Source organism: Bombina bombina, chromosome 4, assembly GCF_027579735.1.
Source record: "Bombina bombina isolate aBomBom1 chromosome 4, aBomBom1.pri, whole genome shotgun sequence".
Classification (NCBI taxonomy): Eukaryota; Metazoa; Chordata; class Amphibia; order Anura; family Bombinatoridae; genus Bombina; species Bombina bombina.
Window position 1 is genome coordinate 859763967 of NC_069502.1, and position 14957 is coordinate 859778923.

Sequence of the window (14957 nt, forward strand, 5' to 3'; positions counted from 1 at the left end):
CCCCATTTTTACATGTTTACAAGCTATGCAGTTTCCATAACTGCATTTGTATACTCCTTTAAATCTTAGCCAAGAGGAGTCCCTGGATCTGTCATCTTTTAACTGTGTAGGTGCTAGGTGATTTCCTAGCGTCTTTCCTCTCCTGAAGGCAAATCTGCACCCTTGTGACACCACCTGTGCCAGGTCATCATCTGCTTTTAGCATTGTCAGGTTTTTACGTACAATATTGCAGATTTGATTGTACTGTTTACTATATTGCGTGATAAAAGTTATCTGTTTACAACCAATGTTATTTCTAGGGGGCCTAACTTTGTCCTCTAAGAGATTCATTCTGTCTTTGTCCTTTACTTCCTTGCGAATTCTGTCTATTTCTTGTCTAGGATAACCTCTCTCTGAGAATTTCTTAGATAAATCTTTCTCATGTTTAGAATATTCAATGTCTCGAGAACAATTTCTCTTCACTCTAGTAAACTGTCCCTTAAGAACAGATCTAAATACTTGTTTGGGGTGACTGCTTTTGGCGTGTAGCAGAGTGTTCCCAGTGATTGGTTTCCTATAAAGTTCAACCCTCACTCTTTGTTCCTTCTCTCCTTGGAGAGTTACATCTAGGTAATTTATCTTAGACTCCCCATTGTCATATGTAAATTGGAGGTTGGCATTATTTATATTCAAGTTTTTTACAAAATCCTGGGCTTCCTCTCTGCTGCCCTTCCAAATAATAAGAAAGTAATCTATAGAACGACGATAATAGACAATGTTGTTCTTAAATTTATTGCTATCTCCAAAGATGTGGCACAGCTCCCACCAACCCATGTATAGGTTGGCGTAGGAGGGGGCAAATTTTGCCCCCATAGCTGTGCCACATCTCTGGAGATAGAATTCCTGTTCAAACACAAAAAAAATTATGTGTCAACAAATATTCTGTTATTTTTAGTACAAACCTAATAAAGGATGTGTCATAAGTAGTGGATCTCCTGAGGAAGAAGGCCATGGCCTCCAAACCACGATCATGTGGGATGGATGAATATAATGCTTTAACATCAATGGTTAACCAGCCATAGCCTTCTCCCCAGGTGATCTCTTCTATTTCTTTTAGAAGATGCTTTGTGTCTTTAAAATGACTTAAAAGTTCCCCAACTAGGGGCTGTAATAATGAGTCCAGTCACTTTGAAAGTGGCTCAAGCATGGATCCAATCCCACTAATTATGGGTCTACCTTCAACATTCACCAAAGATTTGTGTACCTTTGGCAAAAGGTTGAAGGTAGGAACCCTTGGGCTTTTATTATAAAGGAAATTACTGGTATCCTCATCTAAAAAACGTGCTTCCTTACCATCATCAATCAAGTGAGATAGCTCTTTCTGAAACCTAATGGTAGGATCAAAAGCCAATTTGGTATATTGTTGCGGGTTTTCCAACTGCCTAAGTGCTTCTTTCACAAAGAAATCCCTACTCATCAACACTATAGAACCCCCCTTATCTGCTGTTCTATCACCAGATTTTTGTTTTCACTCAAAGATTTCAATGCAGATTTTTCTTTGGAGGTCAAATTGTCTTTTGACCCAGATCTAGAGGTGTAGGCCAATTTGTTGAGATCCTCTTCAACCCTTTTGTGAAATTTTTCCAAAAGGTGGCCTCTGGATTGAATAGGATAAAACTTTGATTCACCTCTGAATCTGGGACAACTGGCATTGGTGTAATGCATAGAGTCATGGTCTATGATATGACTTTCTGATTGTAATGATTCTAAGTTCACTATATCGCAACATTCATTAAATGTTAATCCAGATGTTGTGTTGCTTTCTTGTGTATTTATACAATAATCATCAGAAGGGTATGCTTTGAAATGTTTTTTTAATGTAAGAGATCTTATTAATTTATTCACATCTAGCAATGTGGAGAAAAGATCAAAATCATCGGAGGGAACAAAGCTTAGCCCCAAACTAAGTACCTTTTCTTCTGTGGGGTTTAAATCATAATCAGACAAATTGATTATGGATTTTAATTGTACTTTCTGTTCTGTCGACCCCTCCTTACTGGATATCTTTCTTTTATAAGATCTCCATCTCTCCCCCCCCCCCCTTTCGGGTCCTACCGGGGGCCTGGAAAAAACCTGCTCTACTTCAACCCTTTCTTTTTCTAAAGCCATAGTAGGGGTGACTTCTGTGTTCCTATTTATTGCATCTAATTCTTGATATTTTGATCCTCTAGCTCTACCCCTTCCTCTACCTCTAATATTGGTGTGTCTTGAAGATGTACTTATATTACTAGCCAGTATGGGGGTAGGTGTATGGGTATTTTCCTCCCCTGAAGAGGCACCAGTGTTGTAGTTTTCATCTTGAGACTCTACCTCACTATCTATAAAAGTGACTGCTTTTTTGGGGGGTTGGTGGCCCTTATTTTCTTTCCCCTGTCCTTGGAGTCCACCCCTGTTACCTTTCTTATTTTTATAGGATTGAGATCTGAGTTTTCTATTCCAAATGTAAATTCTATTACTATCAAAATCTCTTTGGTCCCTCAAGTATTTTTCATGTTTGACCTCCATAATAGTTCCCTTAGCTTCATTTAAGGATTTCTGTAAAATTCTATCATATTCTGCATATTTTGTACATGTGCTGCGTATGCTTAGCTCAGATTGCAATAATTCTATTTCAATAGATACATTAAGCAATTGTTTTTTCTTGAAATCTATCAGCATGTTAATCAGACGGATGGAACAGTCTGTTAAAATGGCATTCCATGCCACAATGAACTCTGTGTCTTCAACAGGGAACGTAGGAAACTTGTTAATTCGCAAGCCTCTTGGGATTATGCCCAGACTTATATATTTTTGTAAAGTCCATATGTCCCATTTTAAACGACATTCCTTAATTAGCAAATGCTCAGCTTCTTCAAACAATTTGCTTAATGGAAACTTAGTGCGATCTGTAACAAACAAGGTTTCAATTTCTAGTTCATCTCTCCTCTCCTCTGAACTTGATAGTGAATAGAATTGTAGAGGCAAGTCCACATTATGAACAGTTTCCATGTTTCTAATGTTTACAATATAACTTCAGCAGCTAACTATAAAATGATAGGTGTAAAGTTTCACAGCAGTGCTCACAGATGTAAAAGTCACTAGAACATATAGTGAAAGTAACCAAATATGCCAACAAACATATGTAGCACCTGCTGTATCCGTAATACACACATATATCACGTGAAGAAAACCTTCATGTCATACCCCTTATACGGCTCAAAACAACATCCCTCCACAAAGCCAAACTTTCAAATGATGCCTCCGTTGGCCAGAATAAAGTCACACACAGAGTAAGGTATGCATTACACTTACTTCCAAAATGATGCGTACTGCCAGTCCTGGGGATCTGTGTCAACACTTGACTGTTTATCTGCCACCTCTTGACAGACCTCCGTAACGGGAATCCCTGTGGCACTGCAGCGTGTGTGTGTGTGAAAAACTTCCGGGTTCCGGCTGGATCGGCGTATGACGTAGTGTCGGGAGGGAGGGGGGCGGGTGAACTGGGGGAAGTATCCGCTTGCGTCCCCAGATGCCGTTCTTCTCGGGGGACACGATATGCCGCTGTATGTCAAAAAAAGTTCATCTGTGCCTTGCTCATGTCCTCAGCATCGACCAAACAACAAAAGTAAAGCTGCAGGCACCAGTATGAACAATTTTACGATCCTTTATTTGGCAATAAAATTACATGGAAAAAACGGGTTAACAATTCTTAAACACTTCAGGCAACAAAGTGGATGGTGGTACTACACGTACCCTGACGCGTTTTGGCTGTTGCCGTAATCGTAGCTGAAGGGTGTCTCTACCAAACTTATATTTAAACCATAAAACTTTCATCATTGGTTAAAAAATGTACCATGTGACGGACACACCTCCACCTTCCATGGTTTAAATATAAGTTTGGTAGAGACACCCTTCAGCTACGATTACGGCAACAGCCGAAACGCGTTTGGTCGATGCTGAGGACATGAGCAAGGCACAGATGAACTTTTTTTGACATACAGCGGCATATCGTGTCCCCCGAGAAGAACGGCATCTGGGGACGCAAGCGGATACTTCCCCCAGTTCACCCGCCCCCCTCCCTCCCGACACTACGTCATACGCCGATCCAGCCGGAACCCGGAAGAAGGTGGAAGTTTTTCACACACACACACGCTGCAGTGCCACAGGGATTCCCGTTACGGAGGTCTGTCAAGAGGTGGCAGATAAACAGTCAAGTGTTGACACAGATCCCCAGGACTGGCAGTACGCATCATTTTGGAAGTAAGTGTAATGCATACCTTACTCTGTGTGTGACTTTATTCTGGCCAACGGAGGCATCATTTGAAAGTTTGGCTTTGTGGAGGGGTGTTGTTTTGAGCCGTATAAGGGGTATGACATGAAGGTTTTCTTCACGTGATATATGTGTGTATTACAGATACAGCAGGTGCTACATATGTTTGTTGGCATATTTAGAAAGCTGATATAGGCTATAGACGATCTAGAATTTTAAAAGAAATGCTTAGCCCCAGTCATTATGTGAAGAAAAGCTACCAACGAAAAACCACAGAAACAGGTTCATTTCCCTGTGGCAGCTGCTCCACATGCAGTCACATGATTAAAAAGAAAAAGATGATCATTGATAGATTTGGCAACCAACATCCGATAAGAACGTATATAAGCTGCAACACTATGGGAGTCATTTATGCTCTTTAAGGTTCGTGTCCGTACACTTATATAGGAATGACGACAAGAAAACTCCATACTCGAATTATGGAACATCTCCGGAATGCATCCAATGATGTGTCCAAAGCCAGAAAAATTACTTCCGTAGATACACACTTTTTGAAACCTCATCAATCTAAAACCTCAGAATTACAATGTATGTCCGTTTCCAACAAAAGGACTTGGTGAAACAACTTTAATGTGATATCCCAATAGATAAATATCTTTAAATGTGTTCAAGGCTTATTTGTGTCCAATCTGTCTTTTTAAGTCTTTTGGGTGCGCGCACTACTTGAACTGCTGCGTCTTCAAATCCTATCGCCTGGTAAATATATTGACTTACTCTAGTGGTCCTGGGAGTCACTTATTATCTGAATGTTTGTAACAAGTCTCCTCTCCTACCGCTTAACTGAAGATAGCATCCGCCCTATCATAGAGGGAAACCAGCAACAGGTATCTTTCAGTAGCGGTCCTGGGAGTGGAAGCTTCTCTGTGTTCTTTAGCTGAGTTGTGTATAATCTATGCGTTTCAGCTTGTGTTTTTGCCTTTGTCAATATAATTTACCACTCAGCTGTGTGCACTATTTATGGGCTGTCACATTAACCCTTCATTGTCTTTTTTAAAAGATCCTATTTCTTTCTTTTTCCTCAGTTCGGTCAGTTTTTTATAACCATGTTAAAGGGACAGTTAACTCAAAAATGTTCTCCCCTTTAATTTGTTCCCAATGATCCACTTTGTATAAGGCTCTGTGTTTTGAACAGTCTAGTATTAACATAAGTAATTCAAGAAGTCATACTGTGCTCAAATAGTTTCTAGTCAATTGCTCATATTGCACATAAAATTGCTCTAAGAGATCATTTCAAATAAGAGTACAGATATATCTTGATACTAATGGTTTAGCTGGTATCTCTTGTTAGATTCAGTTATAATGGTTAAAATTCCACTGTATCTATAGATGTAATATATAGGTCTTTGTTGGGATCTAGGTTTAAACCAATATGTATATCTTCAACCTGAGGAATAAATGCAAAGGTATTATCTAGTGGCTATCTATTGTCAGCTAGTAAAATCTTACCGAAAAAGCCAGTCAATATATCGATCTTAGACTGAGACAATTCTTGACCCAGTTTCCCTCGTACGTAAGAGACACCATGGAAGTATTACAGCAATTGGAAGGTATTAATATTTCTAAAAATACCTGGCTAGTCACTGCTGATGTGGAATCATTATATACCAGCATCAACCATAAACTAGGATTACAAGCAGTAAGATACTTTCTTGATATGTCCACCGAAGAATGTGAGGAACATAATCAATTCTTTATGGATTTATTACAATTTGTGCTAACCAAAAACTTCTTTCTGTTCAACAACAAATTTTATTTATAAACACAAGGTACTGCTATGGGCACTGCATGTGCGCCCACTTATGCCAATCTATTTTTATGCTGGTGGGAGCAAACAACTGTCTTTACTGTTACTAATGATCAATATATTCAGAATATCCCGTTATGGATTAGATATATTGATGACATTATGTTTATCTGGAAAGGGACCCAAGCAGAACTTGAGATGTTTCTTAAAACACTAAATAAAAATCACTTGAATATCAGACTGACATACGAGAAAAGCTTAACCCAAGTCTCCTTTTTGGATTTACGAAGTAATAGATGTTTAAGTACTGATCTCTTCAGAAAAGAGACAGCTACCAACAATGTGCTATACGCTACCAGTGCTCATGCCCCCAACACCACCAAATCCTTACCTGTAGGTGAATTTCTAAAAATGAGACGCAACTGCTCCGATGAGAAAACCTTTAAAACTAGAGCACTAGAACTTGAAAGCAGATTACTATCCAGAGGTTATAGTAAAAGATCTATTAAAAAAGCCAAAAGCAGATCCTACCAGACTCCGAGAGCAGACTTATTGAAAGTTAAAAAGAAAAAAATCGGACAACAAAACACATTTGATATTAACGTACAATGATCAGTCAGATCAAATCATGGACATACTTCAAAAAAACTGGCACATATTACAAGTAGACCAGCAATTAAAGAAATATATTGGGGAGAAAGCTGATATAGGCTATAGACAATCTAGAAATTTAAAAGAAATGCTTAGCGCCAGTCATTATGTGAAGAAAAGCTACCAACGAAAAACCACAGAAACAGGTTCATTTCCCTGTGGCAGCTGCTCCACATGCAGTCACATGATTAAAAAGAAAAAGATGATCATTGATAGATTTGGCAACCAACATCCGATAAGAATGTATATAAGCTGCAACACTATGGGAGTCATTTATGATCTTCAATGTTCGTGTCCGTACACTTATATAGGAATGACGACAAGAAAACTCCATACTCGAATTATGGAACATCTCCGGAATATCCGGAATGCATCCAATGATGTGTCCAAAGACAGAAAAATTACTTCCGTAGCTACACACTTTTTGAAACATCATCAATCCAAAACCTCAGAATTACAATGCTATGGCATACAGAAAATCTCATTAGGCTTAAGAGGAGGAGACTTGGACAAATCACTACTAAAAATAGAAACAAGATGGATTTATCTGATGGAATGTGTACACCCCAAAGGCTTAAATGAACAGAATAATTACTCTATGTTCATTTAAGTGTACATCAATATGAAATATACATTCCAATAATGATGTGAGAAACAATTTATATTCAATGAACCTTGGTAAAGATCTTACTATCTATCAGGACTACTACAATTTAAAACGTGAAAAGACTTTAATAAATTCACATTGATCCAACATAGATATTATGATAAAATATTCTTTCAAAATCTTTTTCACATACAACCCATACATCACTTCAAGTTGATCACTTTATTTGGTTTTTAGTGTTTTCAATTGGTGTTCTTTTAGGCACAGTTCACTTTTTATTATTTTGTCACACTTATGAATTGATTATTAATCAAGTTTTACTTTGGGTAATAGTCAGACACAACATATTTCACACTATTAAGGTGAGCCCAGGCTCAGTATTTTCACAATAACACCTTCTATTAGAATGGAAAAATAATCCCTTTAATATCGTGAACAAATATTATGATTTTAATTTCCATACAATTTTTTTCACATACAAATTCCAACATCACTTAAAGTTGGTCACTTTATTTTGTTTTTAGTATTTTTAACTTGTGTTCTTTCCTGACACAGTTAACTTCTTAGTTCGTCACACTCATTAATATATCATTACCTAATTTTCTACTTTTTGCAAAAGTCAGACACAATATTTCACATTTACCTAGCTGAGCCCAGGCTCCGTATTTTCACTTTAATACTTTTTAATTGAATAGCACAAATAATCCCCTTAATGTCACTTATGGTTTAATTATATAAACATTTATTTTATGGGATAAGGTGCATTTTAAGTTACAACTCATATACGCACATACACCAATCACATTCATTCTTTATGCTACACACTATAATTTATTCACCTTTTTGGTTTTTTTAATTCTCCCCTTTCCCCCCCCCCACCTCTTTCCTTCTCTGGAAATAACATCTACAAAATAGTATCCCAATAAAATTCAATCCTAATTCATACAATCATTATGATTCATACAATCATTTACATGTCTTATTTTCAACATCAGTTCAGTCCCTATTATAGAATGAATAGCGGATCTTTAATTTTCTGGTTCATTAAAAAATCGAAAAATCAGACCTCTGCAAGGATATCCTTAGAATTAGACTCATGATAATATAATTTCAAAATATCAGTGAGTACAAGTATTACCTGTATATATTTACATATGGTCTCCAATATCCACATTAGCCCCAAGGTTAATAGTATAATAACTCATCATATGTATTCGTTAAATGCTATATACTTAGACAATTCATAAGGTGTTCTTAATAGCTGTCACATCTTACTGATTTTCTATATACACATTATAGTTAGTTAATACCACCCAAGAACGAATCCTCTTTTACGCATCAATAGAAATGATACATTGTAAAAGCGTCCAGCACTAGGATGGCTCTGATTGGCCATGGATTGAGCTAGGAGGTGGAGCTAAGGTGATAAACAGCTTCCACTTACGCAATCACTACTACATATATTTGATTGTGGTATATCCTATCTACTACCTATCGTGCCCATTGGGAAACACATTGTTCTATAAGTCTAAACTCTTTTGTGTTTTTAAATTGTATGTTGTTTGTGTTCTGTGATTTTAATTAAAACCAATAAATGTTAAATTTTAAAACAATATCACCTTACCACATCTCCAGCAAAGGATGTTACATTGATTACCTTTGACAGGGAGAGTGAAGTGCTATTAGATGCATTCTTTTGCCCAACTTCTTTTTTGACCTATCCTCTAAAGTTAGTATATGCATAAGCACTCCAGCCTATGAAAGTTAACTCTTTCAAACACAAGCATCTCCCATAACCCAGTGTAGTGCTGTTACATATTGCTCTTTTTCCTTTCATGATATTGATTGTCCCTGTGTTGGTGGTACTAGGCCATTGTGGCGCCTCTGTGTTCTCTCTTCTACGCTTGGAGTGCTTGCCGAACGCTGCTATTATCAGCTCTCTCGCAGTACTGTATATACAAATATATAATATTATAGAGGGCTTCCCTCTGCCTCACATGTACACACACAATCAGCTACCTCTCAATACCGTATACAGAGATATATAATAGAGATTTCCTCTCTCTCAAACACTCACAATCAACTCCCTCCCAGTGCCTTATACATAGATATATATTATCATAGAGAGGTCCACTCTGCCTTACAACACAGCCCCCTACCCTGTACCTTATACAAAGATATATACTACTACAGAGAGGCTCCCTCTACCTCATATATACACAATCAGATCTCTCACAGTACCTTATACACACACACAGAGAGAGAGAGTGAGAGAGAGAGAGAGAGGTTCACTCTGCCTTACACACAGACCCCTACCCTGTACCTTATACAAAGATGTATACTACTACATAGAGGCTCCCTCTACCTAACATATACACAATCAGATCTCTCCCAGGACCTTATACATAGATATATAGAGAAGTTCACTCTGACTTACACACAGCCCCCTACCCTGTACATTATACAAAGATTTATACTACTACAGAGAGGCTCCGTCTACCTCACATACATAGTTGCCAACATTTAAAAAAAAAAATTCCAGGGACACTTTGCAGCAGAGCAAGCAAGCGGGTTACTGGAGTATTGACGACCTACTGTTCAACTGCTCCGCCCACTCAGTTCTGCAATCAAAACACACCCATTTGATAGTAATAGTATAATTTAGACTTGTCCATAGTTTATTATACAGATTACAGCACCAAGCTCTTACACCTACACAGTCTCTGGAACACATTCTGGGCATTATGGTTATTTTTACAACACAGCATCAAAATTAGAAAGACAAATAATATGTGAACCTTTCAATAATAATAACAATATTCCATTAGGAATTAATTATATTTAAATAATACACTATATCTATTTGTCATCTATCTATCTGTATATATGTATGTGTGTGTATATATATATATATATATATATATACACACAAACAACAAATGTTGTGCAAAAGAGATTTTCAGGGACATTTCCAGGGACAAAAAATTCCAGGGACTGTCCCTGGAAATCAGGGACTGTTGGCAACTATGCACATATACACAGTCAGATCTCTCCCAGTACCTTATACATAGATATATAGAGAGGTTCACTCTGCCTTACACACAGACCCTTACCCTGTACATTATACAAAGATATATACTACTACCTCACATTTACACAATCAGATCTCATCATCTCTCCCTGTACCTTATACATAGATATATAGAGAGGTTCACTCTGTCTTACACACAGCCCCCTACCATGTACATTATACAAAGATATATACTACAGAGGTTCCCTCTACCTCAAATATACACAATCAGATCTCTCCCAGTACCCTATACATAGATATATAGAGGTTCACTCTGCCTTACACACAGCCCCCTACCATGTACATTATACAAAGATATACACTACTACAAAGAGACTCCCTCTAACTTACACATATACACAATCATCTGTCTCCCCGGTAGATGCCGTCTAATATACACAATCACACACACTTTCTTTAGTACATCATATGCGGGTATGGTATACAGCGGTGTTTTTGTTCTGTTTACCTTTGTGAATATGCCGTGTTGTTAGCAGATAATGTAGCAGCTAGTTCCCTTCCAGCAGAAGGACATGTGACATCACAAGTCACATGGCTTCTGTGACCACACGGAAACTAGAACTACCGGAAGTAGCTGGGCGGGAAAACTCTAGTGCACTGGTTATTGTAGCTGTTTGACTTTGTATCATTTGATCGCTGCGGTCATGTAGTTATTGTTTTACGGAACAAGCTGCTATCGTCTCAGCTCTCAATACGGTGGTTTTTTTTGTAAGTACATTTCTAGTTGGTGACGTGTCTGTGTATAAAGCACTGGGGAGATGTGTGTCACAGCGAACGTCTCATTAACATGAACTATCTCTATGTAAGGTAATGGGAAGGGGGCTGTGTGTGAGGCAGAGCGAGGTGGTGTGAGTGTAAGACAGATGGTACTGCTCTATACTGTTATATGTCTGTGTATAAGTCCCTGTGAGGGGCTGTGTGTGAGAGACAGATGGCGCCTCTCTATAGTGCTATACGAATGTGTATAAGGTGTTGGGGAGTGGTGATGTGTGAGATAGATGGTACCTCTTCTATAGTGTTATATGTCTGTGTATAAGTTACTGTGTGTGAGACAGATGGTACCTCTCTATAGTGTTATATGTCTGTGTATAAGTTACTGTGTGTGAGACAGATGGTACCTCTCTATAGTGTTATATGTCTGTGTATAAGTTACTGTGTGTGAGACAGATAGTACCTCTCTATAGTGTTATATGTCTGTGTATAAGTTACTGTGTGTGTGATAGATGGTACCTCTATAGTGTTATGTTTGTTTATAACGTTCTAGGTAGGGTTTGTCTGAGACAGATAGCACCTCTCGATAGTGTTATGTCAGTATCAAGTACTGGGGAGAGCTGGTCTGACTGTGAGACACCTGTATATTGTGTTATAAGGTTGTGGGGAAGGGCTGTTTGTGACATGTTACCTCTCTATAGTGGTATATATATATATGTGTGTGTGTGAGACAGATGGAACCTCTTTATAGTGTTATGTGTCTGCATATAAGGTACTGTGTGTGTGTGTGAGAGGCAAATTATACCTCTCTATAGTGTTATGTCTGTGTATAAGGTGCTGGAGAGATGTATATGTCTCTGTGTATAATGTATGTGTGAGACAGATATTACCTCTCTATAGTGTTATATGTCTGTGTATAAGGCGCTGGGGAGGTGCTGAGCGTGTGTGAGAGACAGATGGTACCTCCTTTTATAGTGTTATGTGTCTGCGTATAAGGTGCTGTGTGTGTGAGACAGATGATACCTATTTATAGTGTTGTATGTCTGCATATAAGGTGCTTTGTGTGTGAGAGACCAATGGTACCTCTCTATAGTGTTGTGTCTGTATGTGAGACAGGTGGTGCCGCTCTATATTTTTATATGTGTGAGTGAGAGAAACAGATGGTACCTCTCTATAGTGTTATTTGTCTGTGTATAAGGCTCTGTGTGTTTGTGAGACAAATTATACCTCTCTATAGTGTTATATGTGTGTATAAGGTGCTGTGTTTGGGATAGATGGTACCTGTATAGTGTTATATATCTGTGTATAAGGTGTGCGTTTGACAGATGGTACTTCTATCTAGTGTTATATGTCTGTGTATAAGGTGCTGTGTGTGTAACAGATGGTACACCTCTTGTTATGTGTCTGTTTATAAGGTGCTTGGGAAGTTCTGTGTATGTGAGACAGATGGGTACCTCTCTATAGTGTTATATGTCTGTTTATAAAGTACTGTGCAGGGGTTGTCTGTGTGTGACAGATGGTACCTCTCTATAGTCATATATATATATATGTGTGTAGAAGGTGCTGTGTGTGTGAGACAGATGTTACCTGTCTGTGTAGAAGGTTTTGGGGAAGGTCTGAGTGTGTATATAACTATAATGAGACTTATAACACTCTCTATAGTGTTATAAGTCTGTGTATAATTTAATCAGTGCAATCTGTGTTTGTCAGCAGAGGGAATATTTCTATAATATAATACAAGGTACTGGGGAGAAGGGTGTGTATGTGTGAAAGAGAAACATGGTTCTTTTCTCTAAATTCTGTATACAAGTTTCTTTGAAAAGGCTGTGTGTGTGAGACACAGAGGGAACTTCTCTATAATATTTTGTATCTGTATATAAGGTACTAGAGAGGGAAATGTGTGTGAGACAGAGGGAACCTGTCTAAAATGTTATATATCTGTATATAAGGTACTGGGGAGGGGGCTGTATGTGTGTGAGGCAGAGGCAACCCCTCTATAATATTATATATATGTTTATAAGGACCTGGGGAGGGGGGGGGGGTGTGTGTGAGTGAGAGAGAGGAGGGAACTTCTCTATGATATATATCTATAAAGTACTGGGAAGGGGGTTGTGTATTTATGTAAGAGGGAACCTCTATTATTTATATCAGTATTTAATGTACTAGGGATGGGACTGTGTGTGTGTAATACAAAGGGAACCTGTCCATAATATTATATATCTGTATGTAATGTACTGGGGAGTGGGGTGTGTAAGATAAAGGGAAACTGTCTATTCAGGGGCATATTAATGTATAGGCCAACAAGGCCGGTGCCTAGGTCGACACATTTTGGGGTGCAGCACTTGGCCGGACAACTTTGATTTTTAACTTTATTTTTTATGTAAATCATGTTCCTGATTTTCCTGCACGCAGGCTGTAACTATTGTGTGCGGGCTTCTGTAAAGACAGGAAGATCCGAGGGTGTGGGGAGTAGAGTGGACACTGTTAGCTTGTTGCAGCTGCTTTGCTTTTTTAAAAATACCCTTTTAACCTCAAGGGGAAGGTGGGAAAGAACTCGAGATGACAATCTCAGACCTTACTCCAGATAGACCTATGTACTGGATAAGGTAGTGCCTAATGCCGATTATAATGTTTTAAAAAAGGAGAGAAATGAGAACAGAGGCATTAATATGGCTCACTTGGGGGATTGACATCTCATAACAAATTGAGTAGGTGATTGAGTGTTGTGGGACTATGAAATTAGTTTAAAACTTAACGTTTATTATTTATTATTCATTAGATAAAATATATATATATATAGTTGTACACAGTGGTGTGGACCATGCCACTATATGTTAAAAATCCATTCACATACATATAAAAGAAAACGAAAATTAAATTAACTAAAGATAAAGAAAAAATTAAAGAAAGAAATAATTTATATACAAGCACTGCTAACTCTCTGTATTAGGAGTAACCTCCTATAAGTTGCACAATTAAATATGTAGTATCTGGGTGAGGTTATCGTCCTAACTGGTTACTCAGTCTCTATGTGGTCCGCAGCATGCTTAGGTGGAGGTATTAGAAAGAAGTACTATTATCGATACTGCTTATGTGCCTTAAATCAATTAAACTGGAAATACTTCTAACACTCTCTCATTCCCAAAGCAAGCTAATTATAACCCGTTAAAGGTGCCCTAAAAGAGGGCCAACAATTATACCAAAGGACGATATTCAGAGGTAATTATTCTAATAACCTAAACCCATTTTTAACACTATATTCTATATTAAGACAGAGAGCGCAGTGCAAACGGCCTAACGCGCGTTTCGCATACGCTTTATCAAAGGCTGACCCGATCACCTCCCGGGATTTCCTTATGTAGGTCATTAGACCAATCCTGATCTGTTGTTTAGACTGACGCGTCTAATCGTCCAATCGCGAATGGTCTTCAGCGATTGGTTCAAAAACAGAGGGTGTGTGCCGTTACACCAATAGTGTGCGGTTGGAAACATATGAGGGCGTGATTACGCTCCTTGTCATTTTAGCTCCATCCCGGACTCCACTGGAAACGGCATATTAGTATGGATAGTAAACAAAAGCCCGTATTCATCATGACAATATATCAGTATATAAACGCTATAATCATTCAAAACTCCTCAGGTTAAAGTACGCAATGCTGTGCCACAGAATAATTCAGAATTCCATACTCCCAGATTTCTGGTTAGTTGTATTACAATTTTCCTATTATTAAACCTAAAGATTCCAAGTAATTACCAATACTGAGTGTTTAGATGCATCTTGATATGAGTCAATCCAATAAAACAT

At 38.1% G+C, this 14957-nt stretch overlaps 2 protein-coding genes across 3 annotated transcripts in view; one reads left to right on the top strand and one right to left on the bottom strand.

The window, feature by feature from the left end:
* The window catches only part of LOC128657316 (zinc finger protein OZF-like), a 115583-nt gene extending 104623 nt beyond the window's left edge, over positions 1–10960 (bottom strand). For both annotated transcript variants that reach the window (XM_053711612.1, XM_053711613.1), the window contains exon 1: positions 10890–10960. The gene's annotated coding sequence lies outside the window, so the exon portion shown is untranslated. The remainder of the gene's footprint in view (positions 1–10889) is intronic.
* A 60-nt stretch (positions 10961–11020) lies between these two features.
* LOC128657315 (zinc finger protein 3 homolog) overlaps positions 11021–14957 on the top strand; it is a 188547-nt gene continuing 184610 nt past the window's right edge. Inside the window, exon 1 of the mRNA XM_053711610.1 lies at positions 11021–11149. The gene's annotated coding sequence lies outside the window, so the exon portion shown is untranslated. The remainder of the gene's footprint in view (positions 11150–14957) is intronic.